The sequence below is a fragment of the Rutidosis leptorrhynchoides genome, chromosome 5 (assembly GCF_046630445.1).
Source record: "Rutidosis leptorrhynchoides isolate AG116_Rl617_1_P2 chromosome 5, CSIRO_AGI_Rlap_v1, whole genome shotgun sequence".
NCBI classification, from domain to species: Eukaryota; Viridiplantae; Streptophyta; class Magnoliopsida; order Asterales; family Asteraceae; genus Rutidosis; species Rutidosis leptorrhynchoides.
The window spans coordinates 132,086,073-132,108,498 of NC_092337.1; the positions used below are offsets into that span (position 1 = coordinate 132,086,073).

Below are 22,426 nucleotides of genomic sequence, written 5' to 3' on the forward strand. Positions count from 1 at the left end.
CTATCTATGTAATGTTTAACTCTGTGACCATTAACCTTAAATTCAATCCCATTTGAATTTATCAATTCTATCGTTCCGTATGGGAAAACTCTTTTGACTATGAATGGTCCAGACCATCTTGATTTTAATTTTCCAAGAAATAGCTTGAATCGTGAATTGAAAAGAAGAACTCTGTCTCCTTCTTTAAATTCTTTTGAACTTCTGATTCTTTTATCATGCCATTTCTTCGTTCTTTCCTTATAGATTAACGAATTTTTGTATGCTTCATGTCTTAATTCTTCTAATTCGTTTAGTTGACTTAACCGTATACGTCCAGCTTCATGTAAATCAAGATTACATGTCTTCAAAGCCCAAAATGCTTTGTGTTCAATTTCTACTGGAAGATGACATGCTTTTCCGTAAACGAGTCTAAAAGGTGTGGTTCCAATTGGAGTTTTGTAGGCTGTTCTAAAAGCCCAGAGTGCATCCTCCAATTTAATGGACCATTCCTTCGGATTTGATCCTACGGTTTTCTCTAGAATACGTTTTAAAGATCGATTGGTATTTTCAACTTGTCCACTCGTCTGTGGATGATAAGCGGTGGAGATTTTATGAGTTACTCCATATCTTTTAAGAACTTTCTCAAGTTGATTATTACAAAAATGAGTTCCCCGATCACTTATTAAAGCTTTCGGTGTTCCAAACCTTGCAAAAAGACGTTTTAAAAAGTTGACTACAAGTCGTGCATCATTAGTTGGGAGAGCTTGTGCTTCTGCCCATTTAGATACATAATCAAAGGCAACGAGAATGTATAAATTATTATGAGATTTTGGAAATGGACCCATAAAGACAATACCCCAAATGTCAAATACTTCGCATACTTGAATGACATTTTGTGGCATTTCATCACGTTGACTTATTTTTCCGGCCCTTTGACAAGCATCACAGGATTTTCAAAGAAGGTGTACGTCTTTGTAAATTGTAGGCCAATAGAATCCAGCATCATAAACTTTTCTTGCTGTGAGTTGAGGCCCATAATGCCCTCATGTTGGTCCTGTGTGACAATGGTTTAAGATTTAACTAGCTTCATCTCCGAATACACATCGGCGTATTATTCCATCGGGATAACTTTTAAATAAATGTGGATTTTTCCAGAAATAGTGTTTTATATCACTGAAGAATTTCTTTCGTTTTTGGTACGATAATCCTTTTTCAAGGAATCCACATACTAAGTAGTTTGCATAGTCTGTAAACCATGGAATTTCATTATAATCTATCTTCAATAGATATTCATCAGGAAAGTTGTCTTGTATGGTCGATTCATTTAGAACTTCTAATTCGGGATTTTCAAGACGAGAAAGATGATCAGCGGCGAGATTTTCTGCTCCCTTTTTATCTCGGATTTCAATATCGAACTCTTGTAAGAGTAAGATCCAACGGATTAATCTTGGTTTGGTATCTTGTTTCGAAAATAGGTATCTAAGAGCAGAATGGTCGGTATAGACCACCGTTTTTGCTAGAACGAGATATGAACGAAATTTATCAAAAGCAAAGACAATAGCAAGGAGTTCTTTTTCAGTAGTTGTGTAATTTGTTTGTGCTCCTTGTAACGTCTTACTAGCATAATATATAGGTTGAAATCATTTTTCAATCCTTTGTCCTAAAACGGCTCCCATTGCAAAATTACTTGCATCGCACATAAGTTCAAACGGTAGATTCCAATTTGGTATTATCATGATCGGTGCATTAGTGAGTTTTTCTTTAAGTATATTAAAAGATTTGATACATTCATCTGAAAAGATGAATGGAGCATCCTTTTCTTGGAGTTTATTCATAGGAGTGGCAATTTTAGAAAAATCTTTAATGAAACGTCGGCAAAAACCGACATGCCCTAGAAAACTCCTAACTCCTCTAACATTGGTGGGATGTGGAAGTTTAGCAATTACATCTACTTTAGCTCTATCCATTTCAATTCCTTCCTTTGAAATTTTATGACCCAGAACGATGCCTTCTTTAACCATGAAATGGCATTTCTCCCAATTAAGTACTAGATTTGATTGTTCGCATCTAATAAGCATTCGTTCAAGATTAGCTAGACATGTTTCAAAAGTATCACCGAAGACTGAAAAGTCATCCATGAAAACTTCCATGCATTCTTCTATCATGTCATGAAAAATCGCCATCATGCACCTTTGAAAGGTTGCAGGGGCGTTGCAAAGTCCAAATGGCATGCGTTTGTAAACAAAAGTACCATAAGGGCACGTGAACGTGGTTTTCTCTTGGTCTTCGGATGCTATTGGAATTTGAAAATATCAGGAAAAACCATCAAGAAAACAATAGTAACTATTTTCGGCTAATCTTTCCAACATTTGATCAATAAAAGGTAAGGGAAAGTGATCTTTTCCGGTGGCGTCATTTAATTTTCTATAATCAATACATACACGCCATCCTGTTACAGTCCTAGTAGGAATAAGCTCATTTTTCTCATTTGTAATGACAGTCATGCCACCCTTCTTAGGCACGCATTGAACTGGGCTTACCCATGGACTATCAGAGATTGGATAAATTAAACCTGCATCAAGCAGTTTAATAATTTCTTTCTTAACTACATCTTGCATATTAGGATTTAGTCTTCGTTGGCGTTGCACATACGTTTTATGACCTTCTTCCATAAGGATTTTATGTGTGCAATACGAAGGACTTATTCCTTTTATATCATGAATCTTCCATGCAATGGCTGGTTTATGAGCTTTCAACACAGAAATGAGTTGAGATTTTTCATTTTCAGTAAGAGAAGACGATATTATTACAGGTAATTCAGATTCACCATGTAAATAAGCGTATTCCAAATGGTTTGGAAGTGGCTTTAACTCTAGTGTTGGTGATTTTTATATCGATGATTTATATCGATATCTGTCTTCTTCTTTTAGCATTTGAATTTCTTCTGTTGTTGGTTCATATCCATTAGCCATTAGTGTAGCTAACATTTCGGTTTCATCAATTGGTTCAGTTCCTTCTCCTAAAGAACATTCTCCTGTTCCTTATAATTCTGGAAATTCTTCTAACAATTCTGCATGTGAATCTATAGTTTGAATATAATAGCATGTATCATCTGCAGATTGCGGTTGTTGCATTGCTCTATCAACTGAAAAGGTAACACTCTCGTCCTCTATACTTAGGGTCAGTTTCTTACCAAACACGTCTATCATTGCTTTAGCCGGGTTTAAGAATGGTCTTCCTAATATGAGAGGAACTTGAGAATCTTCTTCCATGTACAGAACAACAAAATCTACTGGAAATACTAAAGTACCAACTTTACCTAGCATGTTCTCCATTATTCCTCTAGGATATTTTATTGATCGATCAGCTAGTTGTATGCTTATTCTTGTTGGTTTCAGTTCTCCAAGGTCTAGTTTAGCGTATAGTGAATACGGCATTAAATTTATACTAGCACCTAAGTCTGCCAATGCTTCTATTGAACTAAGACTACCCAGAAAACATGGAATTGTGAAACTTCCTGGATCAGATAGTTTTTCTAGTATCTTATTCAATAGCACTGCTGAACAATTAGCATTCATAGTAACGACCGAGAGTTCTTCCATTTTCTTTCTATTTGAGATTAGATCTTTCAGAAATTTAGCATATCTAGGCATTCCTGAAATTACATCAATGAAAGGAAGATTGACATTTATTTGTTTAAACATATCCAAGAATTTGGATTGCTCGGCTTCAAGTTTCTCTTTTTTCATTTTACTCGGGTAAGGAAGTGGTGGTTGGTATGGTTTAACATAAGGTTTAGCCTTAACTGTGTTATCTTCATTAACCTTTTCAACTACCGGTTCTTTTTCCTTATCTTGTTCAGGTTGTGGTTCTTGTGGAGTAGGAATAGCTCCATCAGAAATTACAGGTATTTCAGGTGGTTTAAGTGTAATACCACTTCTTGTGGTAATGGCCTTAGCTGTTTCATTTCGGGGGTTAGCATTTGTATCACTAGGTAAACTTCCCGGTTTTCTTTCACCTATTAACCTTGCTAGGTTACTTACTTCTTGTTCCAAATTTTGAATAGAAGCTTGTTGATTTCTAAATGCTTGAGCATTTTGTTCATTAGTTTGTTTCTGAGATGTGAAAAATTGCGTTTGAGTTTCAACTAGCTTCATCATCATATCTTCTAAATTCGGCTTTTTATCATCGGTTTGTGGTGGTTTGTTTTGAAAATTAGGTCTTTGCTGATTGTAAGTATTATTGGATACTTGTTGATTGCTAGGACCTTGTTGGTTGTTGTGTGGAATATTTCGGTTATAATTCTGGTTTTGATTATAAATTGGTCTTGGCGGTTGATAATTATTCTGATAATTATTTCCAGGCCTTTGGTTTATGTTTATGTATGAAATATTCTCTCTTTGTTCCATTGTTAGTTCAATACTGAGACAATCTTTTGTCAAATGTGGTCCTCCACACTGCTCACAGCTAATTCGTATTTAGTGAATATCTTTAGTCATCTTTTCCATTCGTCTCTCGACAGCGTCTATCTTTGCAGAAATGGAATCTAAGTCATGGCTAGAATCGGCTCTAGCTACTTTAGATGATCTAACGATATCTTTTTCTTGGTGCCACTCATGTGAGTGGGAAGCAGTGTTATCAATAATTTTGTAAGCATCAGTTTCGGTTTTCTTCATAATAGAACCACCAGCTGCTATATCGATGTCTTTCCTTGTAGTGATGTCGCATCCTTGGTAGAATATTTGTACTATTTGACAAGTGTCTAAACCATGTTGCGGACATCCTCTCAATAACTTTCCAAATCTTGTCCACGCCTTATATAGAGTTTCATTCGGTTTCTGTGTGAACGTAACAATTTCTCCTTGAAGTCTTACAGCTTTAGATGCCAGAAAGAATTGTTTAAGAAAATTTTCAACTAAAACGTCCCATGTATCAATCGCCCCTTCAGGTAACGATTCCAACCAATCTTTGGCTTCTCCCTTTAAAGTCCAGGGAAATAACATGAGAAATATCTGTTCATCCTCAACTTCTCGGATTTTAAATAGAGTGCAGATCCTATTAAAGGTACGAAGATGTTCATTTGGATCTTCCTTCGGCGCACCACTAAATTGGCATTGATTAGTCACCATATGTAGAATTTGTCCTTTGATTTCATAATCTGGCGCATTAATGTCAGGATGAGTAATTGCGTGACCTTGGCCAGTGCGTTTAGCTCTCATTCGGTCTTTCACACTTAAAGGTTCAGATTCTCCATAATTGAATTTGTTGAATCTGAATCACTAGAGGATTCTGATTTAATGGTTCGTTCCTCAACAATCTCTGTTTGAATAATTGGTGGTTCCAGAGGAAAGATTAATGGTTCAGGATCTATGAATCGTCCCTGAATATTCTCCGGATTCTCAATTGTGAGGTCGGGTTCAAAAAATGGATTATCGGAAATTTGAATTGGTGTACTTGGTCGACTGGATGACGATTCTAAAGAAAAATCAACGGCGACAATATTTGTTAGATGTCTTGATCGAGTTACAGGTGGTGAACGTACAAAAGGTGATGAACGTCTTGCTCGGTGCATTCACTGAATATCCTATTAGTTTTTAAAAGGAAAGAAAAATTATATAAGTTATCCAATTAATAGACTTTTCTGATTTTGCCCACGTTTCGAATAGCCAAAAGATGCAGCAGAGGGGCAGGATTCGTTTGGTCTCAATATAATTGAGTACTGTTTGGCTCCAATAACCCAGTCCACGTACAAATCCAACTATTACTACGAACCAGAAAATTTTGATGTCTATCAATTTAACCACTTAAAATAAATTTTCGTAATTTTAAGAAATTTAGAGAAAAAGTAGAATAAAAATCTATGTCCTAAAACTAGAATGGCGTGAAATGAGAAAGAAAAAGAGCGCGTCGAAAAAGGTCGAAAAAGAAAAGGGTTGAAAAATAAAAGGCGTCGAAAAATAAGAAAGAAAAAAAAATGACTTATAGAACTTTAAAACACTCGACTAACCCAACCTTATTATTATCACTAACTTAAAATTAAAATTGCAAATTGAGATTACTAATTGGAGTGATAATTGATACATAGGTAAAAGGCGTCGAAAAATGAAAGTAAGAAAGTAGCGCGTTGAAACTTAAAAAAGAACTAAAAACTAAGAATTAAAAGTTGCGTCTAAAAATATTAAAGCTTACAAGAAAAACTATATCCCAAATGGCAATATCTTAAAAAGGCACTAAAATATAAAAATGACGTCGCAAAATTCTAAAGCACCTAAATCTTAGTCTAAAGAGAAAGCACTTAAGGGATTTTACGGCAAAGCCTAAAAATCTATAAATAAAAAAAATAACTATGGCAAAAATTATGACTTAAAAGTAAATACGAGCGAAAAATATAAAAATTACGCTAAAAACAAATAAAAAGGGACAAAATATAAAAATATACTAAAAGTTGTAAAAAGTACAATTATTATAAAAATATTATTTTTATATTATTTATTTTATAAAAGTATTAATTTTTATATATTTATAAAACTAATTAAAACTTTAAATACAAATTAAATAACAAAACTAAATTAACTAATAAAATACTAAACCCTAATTAGGGTTTAAGTATAATTAATAATAATACTCCGTAATGATTACTGAATTAGGGTTGTATGTGGCCTGTCAGAAGACCTCATGCGATCGCATGAGTTTATGCCTTCGGGCTCATGCGATCGCATGAGCTTGAATTTTGGGCCAGTTTACGGGCTGTAACAGTACCGGGCTCGAGTATTTATTATTTTTTTTTTCTGTTTTAAATATTTGTATAATATAATTACAAAATATTTAAATAAAATTTATATTTTTACAAACTAAAATAAAAATAAAGAAACTTTATAAAACTTAAATATTTAACAAACTCTTAAAAATATTTATATTTTCATTTTTCTTTTTATATTTTCGAATATTTAAAACGTATTTTTACAAAAGCGTATTTTAATAAAAGTAAACTAAAAATAAAAATCTTTTTTTTATATTAGCGTTGCGCTTCCGGCTTTTAAGCTAGATTTCGAACCCCGACAGCGGCGCCAAAAATACTTGATGTTATGCGAGGCGTATATGAAATAGTGTATATTTTACTAGGAAATACTATTAAATACGATACAATTTTACACAAGATATTTATTTATTTAAAGAATGGATATACTTAAACATTGCTACAACACTTATAGGCAGTGTACCTAATCGTACAGTAGTGTAGTTTTTAGTAAGTCCGGTTCGTTCCACAGGGAATCTTTTAAACAAAGCTTAACGCTATATTAGTTTTAATTTATAAAAATACAAATATATAAATAAGTAATATTATTATTATAAAAGGGGGGTTTTTACCGTTTAGTGACCGGTTTGTCGATTTAAAAAAAACTTTAGTCGCAGTTAAAACCTAATGTAAAATAATAAAAATAAATATAACTTAATTTAAAGCGTAAAGTAAATAACGATAAGGAAATTGCGATAAATAAAAGTACAATAAAATAAAATTGCGATAATTAAAAATACGATAATTAAAAGTGCAATTAAATACAATGACAATAAATAAAAGTGCGATAATTAGAAGTGCAATTAAATGTAAAATAAAGGAAATTAAATATGAAATAAAATAATTATGCTTATTTAAACTTTCGTAATCATGATGTTTGACGTGTTGATTTTAGTTTTATGCCCATGGGTTAATTGTCCTTTGTCCTGGATTATTCAATATGTCCGTCTGGTTTTTGTCCATAACAGTCCATCAGTTATAAATATAAAGTGCGAGAATCCTCGTCAAATTATCCTTATACCCGAAGTCAAATATTCTAACTAATTGGGGACTTAAACTGTAACAAGGTTTTAATACTTGTTTAATAATTACACCAGGTTATCGACTGCGTGTAACCCAAGGTTTTAATACTTTGTTAACAATTACACCAAGTGTCCTTGTATATAATTTCACCCCTGTTTTAATAATTCTAGTGACTATTAATCCATTCCCGTGTCCGGTTAAATGAACGATTATTCGTACATATAAATACCTCGCCCATCGTGTCCGATCGAGTGTATATGGTTATTTATAGGGACGTTCAATTGTAAATCTTTATATTAAAATTAACAAACTATCATTTAGTTAAACAAATATAAAGCCCATTAATAGCCCATAGTCTAATTTCCACAAGTGTCGTTCTTTTGTCCAAACTCCAATTATGGTACAAAGCCCAATTACCCAATTTTAGTAATTAGCCCAACATCATGATTACTTCGGATTAAATAAGCATAATAATAACTTAGCTACGAGACATTAAATTAAAAAGGTTGAACATAACTTACAATGATTAAAAATAGCGTAGCGTTACACGGACAGAATTTCGACTTACACCCTTACAACATTCGCTAACATACCCTTATTATTAGAAATTAAAATTAAAATTATAAATATATATATATATATATATATATATATATATATATATATAATACGTTTGATAGAGAGAAAGAAAGATGATATGATGTTCACCAGAATGAGAATTTTTATAGGCATGTGGGCTGGAAAAGGAGCTCATACGATCGCATGAGCTTTGCCCTTCAGGCTCATGCGATTGCATGGCCAGCTGGGGAGGCTCAAAAGTCTACAAAAACGTGGGCTGCTTATTTATTTATTATATAATATAATATATATAATTAAATTTAATTATATATATTATATTGTATTCTTGTACTCTTGTAATTTTGAGACGTTTCTTATCAATAATTGGAACCTCTTTGCTTGTACTTTGCACTTTTTAGCTTTTTGGTCGTTTGCGTCTTCAATTTGTCGAATCTGTCTTTTGTCTTCACCTTTTATTATTTAAACGAATATCACTTGTAAATAGAACAATTGCAACTAAAAGCTTGTCTTTCTTGAGGGATAATGCTATGAAATATATGTTCGTTTTTCGCATTATCATAGTTCCACAGGGAGACGGCTTATTTTACACTATATTTTAAACAACTATATTTGTACAAAAAATATACATTACAATTATTATTATTATAAAAAGGGGATTTTAACGTTTAATGACTGGTTTGTCGATTTTATATTTTAAGCGAAGTGTAAAGTAAATGACGATATTTAACTAACGATAAAATAAATAACAGTAATTAAAATGATAATAAAAAAAAGTACGAGGAAATATAAAATAAAATATATTATGCTTATTTAAACTTCCGTACTCATGATGTTTGACGTTTTGATTTTAATTTATTACCCTGGGTTAATTGTCCTTTGTCCTGGATTATTTGATAAGTCCATCTGGTTTTGTCCATAATACTCCATCGGTCATAATTATAAAGTGCGAGAGTCTTCGCCTAATTAACCTTATACCCGAAGTCAAATATTCCAACTAATTGGGGATTTAAACCGTAATAAGGTCTTAATACTTTGTTTAATGATTACACCAGGTTATCAACTGCGTGTAATCCAAGGTTTTAATACTTTATTAACAATTACACCAATTACCTTTGAATGTAACTCACCCCTGTTTTAATGAGTCCATTGACTATTAATCCATCCCCGTGTCCGGTCAAATGAACAATTATTAGTATTTATAAATATCCCACCTACCGTACCCGATCAAGCGTATGTGGTTATATATAAATACATTAAGTTGTAAATCTCTATATTAAATTAACAAGATATCATTTAGTTGACCAAATATAAAGCCCATTAATAGCCCATAGTCCAATTTCCACAAGTGTCGGTCTTTTGTCCAAACCCCAATTATGGTCCAAAACCCAATAACCCCGTCTTAATATTTAGACCAACATCACGATTACTTCGGCTCAAATAAGCATAATAATAACTTAAATACGATACATAATGAAAAAGGGAGAATTTAGCTTACAGTGATTATTAATCGCGTAGTGTTACAGGGACAGAGTTCCGACTTTAAAACCCGTAAAATAACCGTTACAATAACCAGACTAACTAATATAAAACTAAACTATATTATATATATATATATATATATATATATATATATATATATATATATATATATATATATATATATATATATATATATATCATTGAGGAGAGAAAGATGGATATGGTGTGTCTTTGATCGTCCGAATGCGTTGGCTTTTATAGGCAATTCTGTCCCAGGCATCTCCGCGATCGTGGTACTCTTGTGTCTTGGAGCTCCGCTATCGCGGAGTTTCGCACTCCAGCTCACCAATTGATTTAAACGTGGGCTGCTGTTAATTTTTTTAATATATAATATATATATAATTATTTACATATTATATTATATTCTTGTGCATAGTTGACTTGTAATTTTAGGTCCGTTGACTCGCGCGTTAATGCTCGATTTACGTCTCGGTTCCTGATTTTCAAACGCCTTTTCGTATGCTTAGATATCTTGTACTTTGCGTTTCACGGCTTGTACTTGATGTGCGTAGAGGTGTATACGAAATAGTTATATTTTTATTCCAAAATACTATTAAATACGATATAATTTTACACAAGTTATTTATTTATTTAAAGAGTGGATATACCTAAACCTTGCTACAACACTTATAGGCAGTGTACCTAATCGTACAGTAGTGTAGTTTTTAGTAAGTCCGGTTCGTTCCACAGGGAGCTAGGCAAGTTTAACGCTATATTTTAAACAACTATATTTGTACAAAATATATATTTTTATATATAATAATAATAATATAAAATGGGGTTTTACCGTTTAATGACCGGTTTGTCGATTTTAAATAAAGCGTAAAGATAAATGACGATAATATAAATGACAGAATTTAAATTTTGATAAAGTAAATTGCAGTAATTAAAATGACAGTAAATAAAGGTATGATGAAATATGAAATAAAATTATTATGCTTATTTAAACTTCCGTAATCATGATGTTCGACGTGTTGATTTTAATTTATTACCCGGGTTAATTGTCCTTTATCCTAAATTATATGATACCTATTTGGTTTTTGTCCATAATAGTCCATCGGTCATAATTATAAAATGCTCGTCAAATTAACCTTATTCCCGAAGTCAAATATTCCAACTAATTAGGGATTCGAAATGTAACAAGGTTTTAATACTTTGTTAATAATTACGCCAAGTTATCGACTGAGTGTAATCCAAGGTTTTAATACTTTGTTAACAATTACACCAAATATCCTTGTATGTAATCTACCCCTGTTTTAATGAGATATGAATATTAATTTACCCACTTGATCAGAATGAATAATCAATTACCCAACCCGAATAATTAATTAAATAATCGTAAAAGATGTCGTATAAACGTCACTAAATAGAACATACATAATCATTTTAATAATTATTAGATTAACTAATTTGAAGATAGGTTCGACAGGTTCCAATGAGTTGTCGCTCAATTAGACAATACCCCCTATCTATTAATAGTCAATAGTCCAATGTCCACAAGTGTCGGTCTTTTGTCCAAACCTTAATTATGGTACAAAATCTAATAACCCAATCTTAATTTTTAGTCTAACATCACGATTACTTCGGCTCAAATAAGCATAATAATAACTTAGTTACGAGACATTAATTTAAAAAGGAAGAACATAGCTTACAGTGGTGATTAATCGCGTAGCGTCGCACGGACAGAATTTTGACTTAAAAACTTACAACATTCGCTAACATAACCTTATTATTATTAAACTGTAATATTAAAATTATAATATAAATATAAATATACATTTTGAGAGTAAGAGATAGAAAAAGATGTGATAAATTCGTCCAAAAAATGCTGAATTTATAGAATGTGGCCTGCTACAGTAACTCATGCGGTCGCATGAGATTTGTACCTTCTGGCCATGCGATCACATGGCCGCGTGGGATAGCTCACATATTTTTGTTTTCTTATTTGCCGACGTTTTATTATATAATATAATATATATATATAATTTTAAGAATTATTTATATATTATATTATATTCATGTGCATAGTTGACTTGTAATTTTAGCTCCGTTGCGTCGTGCGTTGAGAGTTGACTCTGGTCCCGGTTCCAGATTTTCGAACGTCCTTGCGTACTATTTAATATCTTGTACTTTGCGTTTCGCGGCTCGTACTCTTGTAATTTTGAGACGTTTCTTATCAATAAATTGAACCACTTGGATTGTACTTTGTACTTTTGAGCTTTTTGGTCATTTGCGTCTTCAAATTGTCATTTTCTTCTTTTGTCTTCGCACTTATTTATTTAAACGAATATTACATAAAAATAGAACAATTGCAACTAAAAGCTTTACATATTGGAAGGATATTGATACTAAATATATGTTCATTTAGAGCATTATCAAATATCCCCATACTTGAACGTTGCTTGTCCTCAAGCAATACATAATTTGAAATAAAATCACACTTCACTCGAATCACTTTTTTTATTCTCACATTTTATACATCAGTGATTTTGATACAGCGGTATAAACAATGATAGTAATGATGTGGTTTACAGTCCCACATGACTATAAAAATTTAGATCCTTTAGGGAAATTAGATCTTTATGAAAATATTTGATCTTTTGAAAATTCATTCTAGCTTTTACCCTAGGTAAGTTTTCTAGAATAACCCTTCACCGGTGTTTGCAAAATGTTTTTGTGGGTTTGGTGGGTTTCAGATTTGAAAATTTTAGCTCAAAACTTATGGTTTTATGTTACCCATTTGCTAACCTTGTATTAGGAAAGCAACACGTCCAGTATACTTGCTCCGTATATTACCTTTCGGTAAACTACCATTCGGTTGTAAAGGAAAGCGTTGAACAAGCAACTGTTAAGGCAATGTCCCATGACATGCTTTTGATTATGGTCTATATCGTGTCGGACGCAATTACAATCCTTTGTAGGAGAAATAGTAAAGATCACCTTATAGTTTTTCGGTCTGGAACAAGGTCCTGTCTTCGACCATGCTATGCAACCACCGTTCTTACGGTTGACACCCGATTTGGTTCAGGTGACCTAATGAATTCCAGGTGAATTCCTAGGATTTTACATTCAATGGTAATGAACGCATTGAAAATGGGTTTTCAGAAAATAAATCGGTTTTAATTTTGATCAAAATATTTTCTCGTTCAAGCTCGAGTTTAGATATCATTGAATTCCATGAGTTTGTAATTCTCAATCTTTAAAGTCAATCTCAAGGATTGAGTAATATCAGGCTTAAAAGCTGAATTTTAATCTTTAAGGAGATTATCCTTTCTGGGGGTCTGATTCATTAGTCTTATCAAGCTAATTTGCACGACGCCCTCCCTATTTTACGAGATAGATCCTCTCATGGTTAGGATAAGTCTGACCAATTAGCGACCATGTTTGATGCTGAGGTCCGTGGATTTCCTGCTGATTTTCGAGATGACTTTTCTAGATTTTTCGTCAACCTACAGCTGGTCTGGACTACAACTTCTTGACCTAAATCAAGAAGTGCGTGTCTTTTTCGAAAGACTTTACTTCGTTTTAATGATAGAATTGATTCATCGTGTAGATCCATCTATTCTTTCAAAGGTATTACAATAAATTAGGTAAAACTGATTAAAATCGTCTAAAAAAAGTACCTGCAATAATCTGTACTAAATATGTGATATGTGTTTTAAAGAACTTGGTAAATTCTTCCCACACTTGGCTTTTATTTATTTTTTTCTTTGCCTTTTTATTCTCCTCTATTCCATTTTAAATGAATTCTAACGTTTTGGGTTGTTTCTCCATTTATGTTCTCTCCGAGGTAACAATAATTTCGGCATTATCACCTAGTTTTATCGTTCATAAATATGTATAAACATGATTTTGAATTCATTTAGTTGAAAATTTTTCAAATTTTCACAAAATTTGGCAATTAAACTAAGTGTAAAGCCGAGAGAATTTATAACCCTTCCCCACACTTGAGATCATGCAATGCCCTCATTTGCATGAAATCAGACTATAATTATAAATTCATGAGGGTGATTAGTGTAGAAAAGTGATTAAAAATACCGAGTTTGCAAACATATTATTTTATATCACATTTGATATTTTGCGTCTTGTCGTCAAAATTAGTAGCTTTTGCTGAACTTAATGCCAGTCTTTGAAAGTGCGCTGTTTTACCCTGTTTTACATAAGATAAAATACAAACATATATATACATATATTATTATTAATTAATTTTTTTTTAAAACCTTTATTTATTAAAACAATTTAAATGAATAATTTTTTTTTTAAAAATTTTGTTTCCTTTTACTTTAGGTAGTTTCGTTACGTTTACCTAGTCCGTCCTTTGACAAAATTTAAAATTTGTCGTTTTTAAAGCGATTGTTTTAAAAGCAAAGATTTTTGGGTTTTTTTATTTTTTTGTTATACTTTAGATCAATAAAATTAAAAATAATGATAACAAAATTTGTCGCCCCGCCCTCGGGTAAAGCAATTTAGGTTCCATGACCTAGTCTTCAACTTACGATGAATTTTAGAAATCATTTTTTTAAACTTAATGAAATAAAGTAAATTTTGTTTTTTTTTAAATCACACAAAACTTAAATTTAAAAAAAAATGCATATAAATTTCACACAAAACCTTAAAAAACAAAAATTCAGAATGAGGGGAGAAAACTAGTTCTTTAGTGTCTGCTAGCGGAAAAGACCAATCGGATTCCATTCTCGGAACTACACGAGAACAGAACAATTAACTCTAGACAGTGTTTTCTTTTTAGAACATTTGAATCTCCCCACACTTAGGTAGCTGTGGTGTCGAAATTGTGATTAACTTCATCGTCAATTTCTTTTGGACCATAATCAACTTGCATATATGTGACTTTTGCTTTAAGCCATTGGTCTGATTCCTGTGTAACATCCACAAATTCAACTAGTTTCGCCTTTTCTTTAGGCGATAGATTGGATACTAACCGGTTACATAACTTAAAGTTCCCCTTGGTTCTAGCATCGCGAATCCGTTTAATAAGTTTCTTCATTGAACTGTTAATAACGGGATCATTTAATTTCGTACCAACAACGGGGTTCTTTGTTATCAAGTCATCATTAGGTGTCACTTCATCTTCCCCACACTTAGGCGTTTTATTATTGCTAAGCACTACCGTTGGAGTTGGTAAAACAATATGGTTCTTACCAATCCTTCTTGTTGGTTCAACGGTTTTGGTTGGTGGAGATTTAGACTTTCGACTTACAAAGGTGATCGATTTTTCATCATTACTAAGTGTCATTCTACCCTCTCTTACATCAAATAACGCCCCGGTAGACGCTAAGAATGGTCGACCTAAAATTAGAGGAATGTTTGGGTCCTCTTCTATGTCAATGACAATAAATTCGACTAAAAAGGTTAAATTACCCACTTGAATGGGTAGGCCGTCAACAATTCCAACTGGGTGCTTAATGGTTTGATCAAAAATTCGAGAACACTCATCTCTGTTGGACTTAACTCACCTACTCCTAATCTCTTATATAATGAAAGAGGCATAACACTCACACTCGCACCTAAATCTGCTAGTGCATCATACATGACACAATCACTAAGTAGACAAGGAACAATAAATTCACCCGAATCACCCAACATGGGTGGAACTTTTGATGGAACTGTCTTCACCGGGTTTATTTTTACGGTTTTTGTTTCTTGTACTTTCTTATTCTTCTTCTTCTTTCCAGAGGTATCACAAACTTTATTACCTATTACTTGCTCATACTCAACTCCTTTTCTTGGAAATGGGATGGGTGGTCTATATGGTGCCACCACTGGCTTTACATACTCGGATGGTGGTGGTGTTGTAATTTCTTCATAGTTACTCACATCAAAAACCTTCCCATCTTCTGATGATGGTTTTTCAGAATTCGTTGACACCATATTAACATTCTCATTTCGAGGATTTACTTCAGTATTACTCGGTAGCTTTCCTTGTTCCCTCTCACTCATCATGCTAGCAAGAGTACCTACGTGTTTTTCTAGATTCAAAATGGAAGCTTGTTGAGTTCTTAATGACTGATCAAACCTCTCATTTGTTTGGGTTTGAGATGTAATAAATTATGTTTGAGATTCCATTAGATTTGCCATCATTTCTTCTAGATTTGGCTTTTTCTCTTCGATTTGTTGTGGTGGTTTATACAAACCAGGTCTTTGTTGATTGAAAGTGTTGTTTTGAGTTGGTTGGTTATTCGGACCTTGTTGGTTGTACGAGTTGTTGTTTGGCCCATTTGGATTGTAAAGAATGTTTTGATTTCGATTGAAGTTTGGCCTTGGCGGTTGATAATTATTTTGATAATTATTTCCCGGCCTTTGGTTCATATAGGAAACATTCTCACGTTGTTCCATTGTTTGCTCAATGTGACAATCTTTCATTAAGTGTGGTCCACCGCATTGCTCACAACTGATTCGTATTGCGTGAATATCTTTAGTCATCTTTTCCATTCGTCTCTCGAAAGCATCTATTTTTGCGGAAATGAAATCAAAGTCATGGCTAGAATCGGCTCTAGCCGCTTTAGATGAACGAAAGATATCTTTTTCTTGGTGCCACTCATGTGAGTGGGAGGCTGTGTTTAAATGATTTTGTGAGCTTCGGTTGCGGTTTTCTTCATAATGGAACCACCAGCTGCTATGTCGATGTCTTTTCGTGTAGCAATGTCGCATCCTTGGTAGAATATTTGTACTATTTGATAAGTGTCTAAACCATGTTGAGGACATCCTCTTAACAATTTTCCAAATCTTGTCCACGCCTCATATAGAGTTTCATTTGGCTTTTGCATGAACGTAACAATTTCTCCTTGAAGTCTCACGGCTTTAGATGCCGGAAAGAATTGTTTAAGAAATTTTTCAACTAAGACATCCCATGTATCAATCGCCCCTTCAGGTAACGATTCTAACCAATCTTTGGCTTCTCCCTTTAAAGTCCAGGGAAACAACATGCGATAGATTTGTTCATCCTCAACTTCTCGGATTTTAAATAGAGTACAGATCATATTAAAGGTTCGAAGATATTCGTTTGGATCTTCCTTCGACGTACCACTATATTGGCATTGATTAGTTACCATGTGTAGGATTTGTCCTTTGATTTCATAACCTGACGCATTAATGTCTGGTTGAGTAATTGCATGACCTTGGCCCGTGCGTGTAGCTCTCATTCGATCTTCCATACTTAGAGGTTCCTGATTTTCCATGATTGAATCTGTTGAATCTGAATCACTAGAGGATTCTGATTTAACGGTTTGTGGTTCAGGAGGAATGACTAGTGGTTCAGGATCTTGGAATTGTCCTTGAATATCCTCCGGGTTCTCGGTAGTGAAGTCGGGTTCAAAAAATGGATTATCAGGATTTTGAGTTGGAGTACTTGGATTACTAGATGACAATTCTAAAGAAAAATCAATGGCGACAATGTTGGCTAGATGTCTTGACCGAGTTACAGGTGGTGAACTTATGAAAGGTGGTGAACGTTTTGCTCGGTGCATTTACTGAATATCCTATTAGTTATAAAGATAAAAAATTATTAAAGCTATCAAATTAATAGACTTTTCTAATTTTGCCCACGTTTCGAATAGCCAATAGATGCAGCAGGTAGCCAGGACCCTTTAAATCGGAAGCCCACAACTCGCCACTAACAAATCCAACTATTACTATGAACCAGAAAATTTTGGATGTCTATCAATTTAACCGCTTAAAATAATTTTTTCGTCGAAATTTTAGAGAAGAAATAGAAAATTCTATGTCCTAAAAACTAGAGCGTCGAGAAATAAGAAAGAAAAAGAGCGCGTTAGAAAACGTCGAAAAATAAAAGGTCGAAAAATAAGTGTCGAAAAATAATAAAATGTAGCGTCGAAACTTAAAAGTCTAAAAGTTGCGTCTAAAGGTATTAAAGCGTAAAGGAATTCTATATCCAAAATGGCAATAACTTAAAAAGGTTCTAAAATCTTAAAAAGGCGTCACAAAATTCTAAAGCACCTAAATCTTAGTCTAAAGAAAAAGCACTTAAGGGATTTTACGGCCAAATCTTAAAATTCTAGAAATAAAAGTAAACTACGGCAAAAACTATATCTTAAAATTAGTTACGAATGAAAAATACAAATTATGAATTAAACTAATAAAAAGATACGAAAATATAAAAATAAAACTAAAGTTATAAAAATACAATTTTTTATAAAAATATTATTTTATATTATTTATTTTATAAAAGTATCAATTTTAAAACTAATAAAACTAATTTAAACTAAATATTACAAATTAATTAAAACTAAAACTAAATATTAAAAATTAATTAAATAATTAAACCCTAATTAGGGTTAATAAATTAATAATAATTATTATTAAAACCCTACAGCGTAATAATTACAGGGATCAGACTTGTTAGACAGCCTCATGCGATCGCATGAGTTTTATATGGCTGGGTCATGCGATCGCATGGTTTCGGATAACAGGCCAGGTCTTGGGCTCCTACAGTACCAGGCCCGAATACATATATATATTAATTTTTTTTTTCTGTTTTTATATTTATATAAAATATTTATATAAATCAAATAAAACTTATATTTAAAAACTAAAATAGAAATAAAAATACTTTATAATTTTATATATTTTGAACAACTCTTAAAAATATATATATTTTGTTTTTCTTTTTATATTTTTGATTGTATTATATAAAACGTATTTTTATAAAAATGAATTAAAGCTTAATAAAAATCTTTTTTTATAGCGTTTTGCTTTCGGGTCCCCGGCAGCGGCGCCAAAAATACTTGATGTGCGTAGAGGTGTATACGAAATAGTTATATTTTTATTCCAAAATACTATTAAATACGATACAATTTTACACAAGTTATTTATTTATTTAAAGAGTGGATATACCTAAACCTTGCTACAATACTTATAGGCAGTGTACCTAATCGTACAGTAGTGTAGTTTTTAGTAAGTCCGGTTCGTTCCACAGAGATATATTCTAACGCTATATTTTAAACAACTATATTTGTACAAAATATATATTTTTATATATAATAATAATATAAAAGGGGGTTTTACCATTTAATGACCGGTTTGTCCATTTTAAATAAAGCGTAAAGATAAATGACGATAATATAAATGACAGAATTTAAATTTCGATAAAGTAAATTGCAGTAATTAAAATGACAGTAAATAAAGGTATGATGAAATATGAAATAAAAGTATTATGCTTATTTAAACTTCCGTAATCATGATGTTCGACGTGTTGATTTTAATTTATTACCCGGGTTAATTGTCCTTTCTCCTGGATTATATGATACCTATTTGGTTTTTGTCCATAATAGTCCATCGGTCATAATTATAAAATGCTCGTCAAATTAACCTTATTCCTAAAGTCAAATATTCCAACTAATTAGGGATTCGAACTGTAACAAGGTTTTAATACTTTGTTAATAATTACACCAGGTTATCGACTGCGTGTAATCCAATTTTTTAATACTTTGTTAACAATTACAACCAATTATCCTTGTATGTAATCCACCCCTGTTTTAATGAGATATGAATATTAATTTACCCAATTGATCAGAATGAATAATCAATTACCCAATCCGAATAATTAATTAAATGATCGTAAAAGATGTCGTATAAACGTCACTAAATAGAACATACATAATCATTTTAATAATTATTATATTAACTAATTTGAAGATAGGTTCGATAGGTTCCAATGAGTTGTCGCTCAATTAGACAATACCCCCTATCTATTAATAGTCAATAGTCCAATGTCCACAAGTGTCGGTCTTTTGTCCAAACCTTAATTATGGTACAAAATCTAATAACCCAATCTTAATTTTTAGTCTAACATCACGATTACTTCGGCTCAAATAAGCATAATAATAACTTAGTTACGAGACATTAATTTAAAAAGGAAGAACATAGCTTACAGTGGTGATTAATCGCGTAGCGTTGCACGGACAGAATTTCGACTTAAAAACTTACAATATTCGCTAACATAACCTTATTATTATTAAACTTTAATATTAAAATTATAATATAAATATAAATATATATTTTGAGAGTAAGAGATAGAAAAAGATGTGATAAATTCGTCCGAAAAATGCTGAATTTATAGAATGTGGCCTGCTACAGTAACTCATGCGGTCGCATGATATTTGTGCCTTCTGGCCATGTGATCGCATGGCCGCCTGGGACAGCTCACATATTTTTGTTTTCTTATTTGCCGACGTTTTCTTATATAATATAATATATATATATATATATATATATATATATATATATATATATATATATATATATATATATATATATATATATAATTTTAAGAATTATTTATATATTATATTATATTCATGTGCATAGTTGACTTGTAATTTTAGCTCCGTTATGTCGCGTGTTGAGAGTTGACTCTGGTCCCGGTTCCGGATTTTCGAACGTCCTTGCGTACTATTTAATATCTTGTACTTTGCGTTTCGCGGCTCGTACTCTTGTAATTTTGAGACATTTCTTATCAATAAATTGAACCACTTGGATTGTACTTTGTACTTTTGAGCTTTTTAGTCATTTGCGTCTTCAAATCGTCATTTTCTTCTTTTGTCTTCGCACTTATTTATTTAAACGAATATTACATAAAAATAGAACAATTGCAACTAAAAACTTTACATATTGGAAGGATATTGATGCTAAATATATGTTCATTTAGAGCATTATCAGTACTTTTGTCAATTTTAGACGTGTCACATCAATAAATTGAACCATTTCGATTGTATCTTGTACATTTGAGTTTTTTGGTCATTTGCGTCTTCAAATCGTCGTTTTCTTCTTTTGTCTTCGCACTTATTTATTTAAATGAATATTACTTGAAAATAGAACAATTACAACTGAAAACTTTACATATTGGAAGGATATTGTGCCTAAATATATGTTCATTTGGAGTACTATCAAAATTTTCGATAATCCATTTTTTGAACCCGACCTCACAATTGAGAACCCGGAGGATATTCAAGGACAATTCAGAGATCCTGAACCACTAATTATTCCTCCTGAACCACAAGTCATACAACCAGAGATTGTCGAAGAAGAAACCATTAAATCAGAATCCTCTAGTGATTCAGATTCAACAGATTCAATCATGGAAAAATCAGGAACCTCTAAGTATGGAAAATCGAATGAGAGCTACACGCACGGGCCAAGGTAAAGCAATTACTCAACCAGACATTAATACGCCAGATTATGAAATCAAAGGACAAATCTTACACATTGTAACTAATCAATGCCAATTTAGTGGTACGCCAAAAAAAGATCTAAAGGAACATCTTCGAACCTTTAATAGGATCTGTACTCCATTTAAAATCAGAGAAGTTGAGGATGAACAGATCTATCTCATGTTATTTCCCTGGACTTTAAAGGGAGAAGCCAAAGATTGGTTAGAATCGTTACCTGAAGGGGCGATTGACACATGGGATGTTTAGTTGAGAAATTTCTTAAAAGATTCTTTCCGGCATCTAAAGCCGTAAGACTTCAAGGAGAAATTGTTACGTTCACACAAAAGCCAAATGAAACATTATATGAGGCATGGACAAGATTCGAAAAGTTGTTAAGAGGATGTCCTCAACAGGGTTTAGACACTTAACAAATAGTGCAAATATTCTACCAAGGATGCGACGTTGCTACACGAAAAGACATTGACACGGCAGCTGGTGGTTCCATTATGAAGAAAACCGCAACTGAAGCTCACAAAATTATTGATAACACGGCCTCCCACTCACATGAGTGGCACCAGGAAAAAGATATTCTTCGTTCATCTAAATCGGCTAGAGCCGATTCTAGTCATGACTTTGATTCCATTTCTGCAAAGTTAGATGCTTTCGAGAGATGAATGGAAAAGATAACTAAAGATATTCACGCAATACGCATTAGTTGTGAGCAGTGTGGAGGACCACATTTGACAAAATATTGTCTCAGTATTGAACAAACAATGGAACAAAGAGAGAATGTTTCATACATGAACCAAAGGCCTGGAAATAATTATCAGAATAATTATCAACAGCCAAGACCAAACTACAATCAAAATCAGAATTATAACCGAAATGTTCCATACAACAACCAACAAGGTCCTAGCAATCAACAAGTATCTAATAATACTTACAACCAGCAAAGACCTATTTTTCCAAATAAACCACCACAAACCGATGATAAAAAGCCAAATTTAGAAGATATGATGTCAAAGCTAGTTGAATCTCAAACTCAGTTTTTCACATCTCAGAAACAAACTAATGAACAAAATGCTCAAGCATTTAGAAATCAACAAGCTTCAATCCAAAATCTGGAACAAGAAGTGAGTAACCTAGCAAGGTTAATAGGTGAAAGAAAACCAGGGAGTCTACCTAGCGATACAAATGCTAACCCCCGAAATGAAACAGCTAAAGCCATTACCACAAGAAGTGGTATTACACTTAAACCACCTGAAATACCTGTAAATTCTGATGACTCTATTCCTACTACACAGGCACCACAGCCTGAGCAAGA

General features: G+C 32.6%; 1 non-coding gene across 1 annotated transcript; it reads right to left on the reverse strand.

The window, feature by feature from the left end:
* Positions 1 to 21,413: 21,413 nt before the first annotated feature.
* LOC139851000 (small nucleolar RNA R71) lies at positions 21,414 to 21,520 on the reverse strand. The gene has a single exon (XR_011760367.1). It is a non-coding gene; the product is annotated as a small nucleolar RNA R71 (small nucleolar RNA).
* Between the last annotated feature and the right edge of the window lie 906 nt (positions 21,521 to 22,426).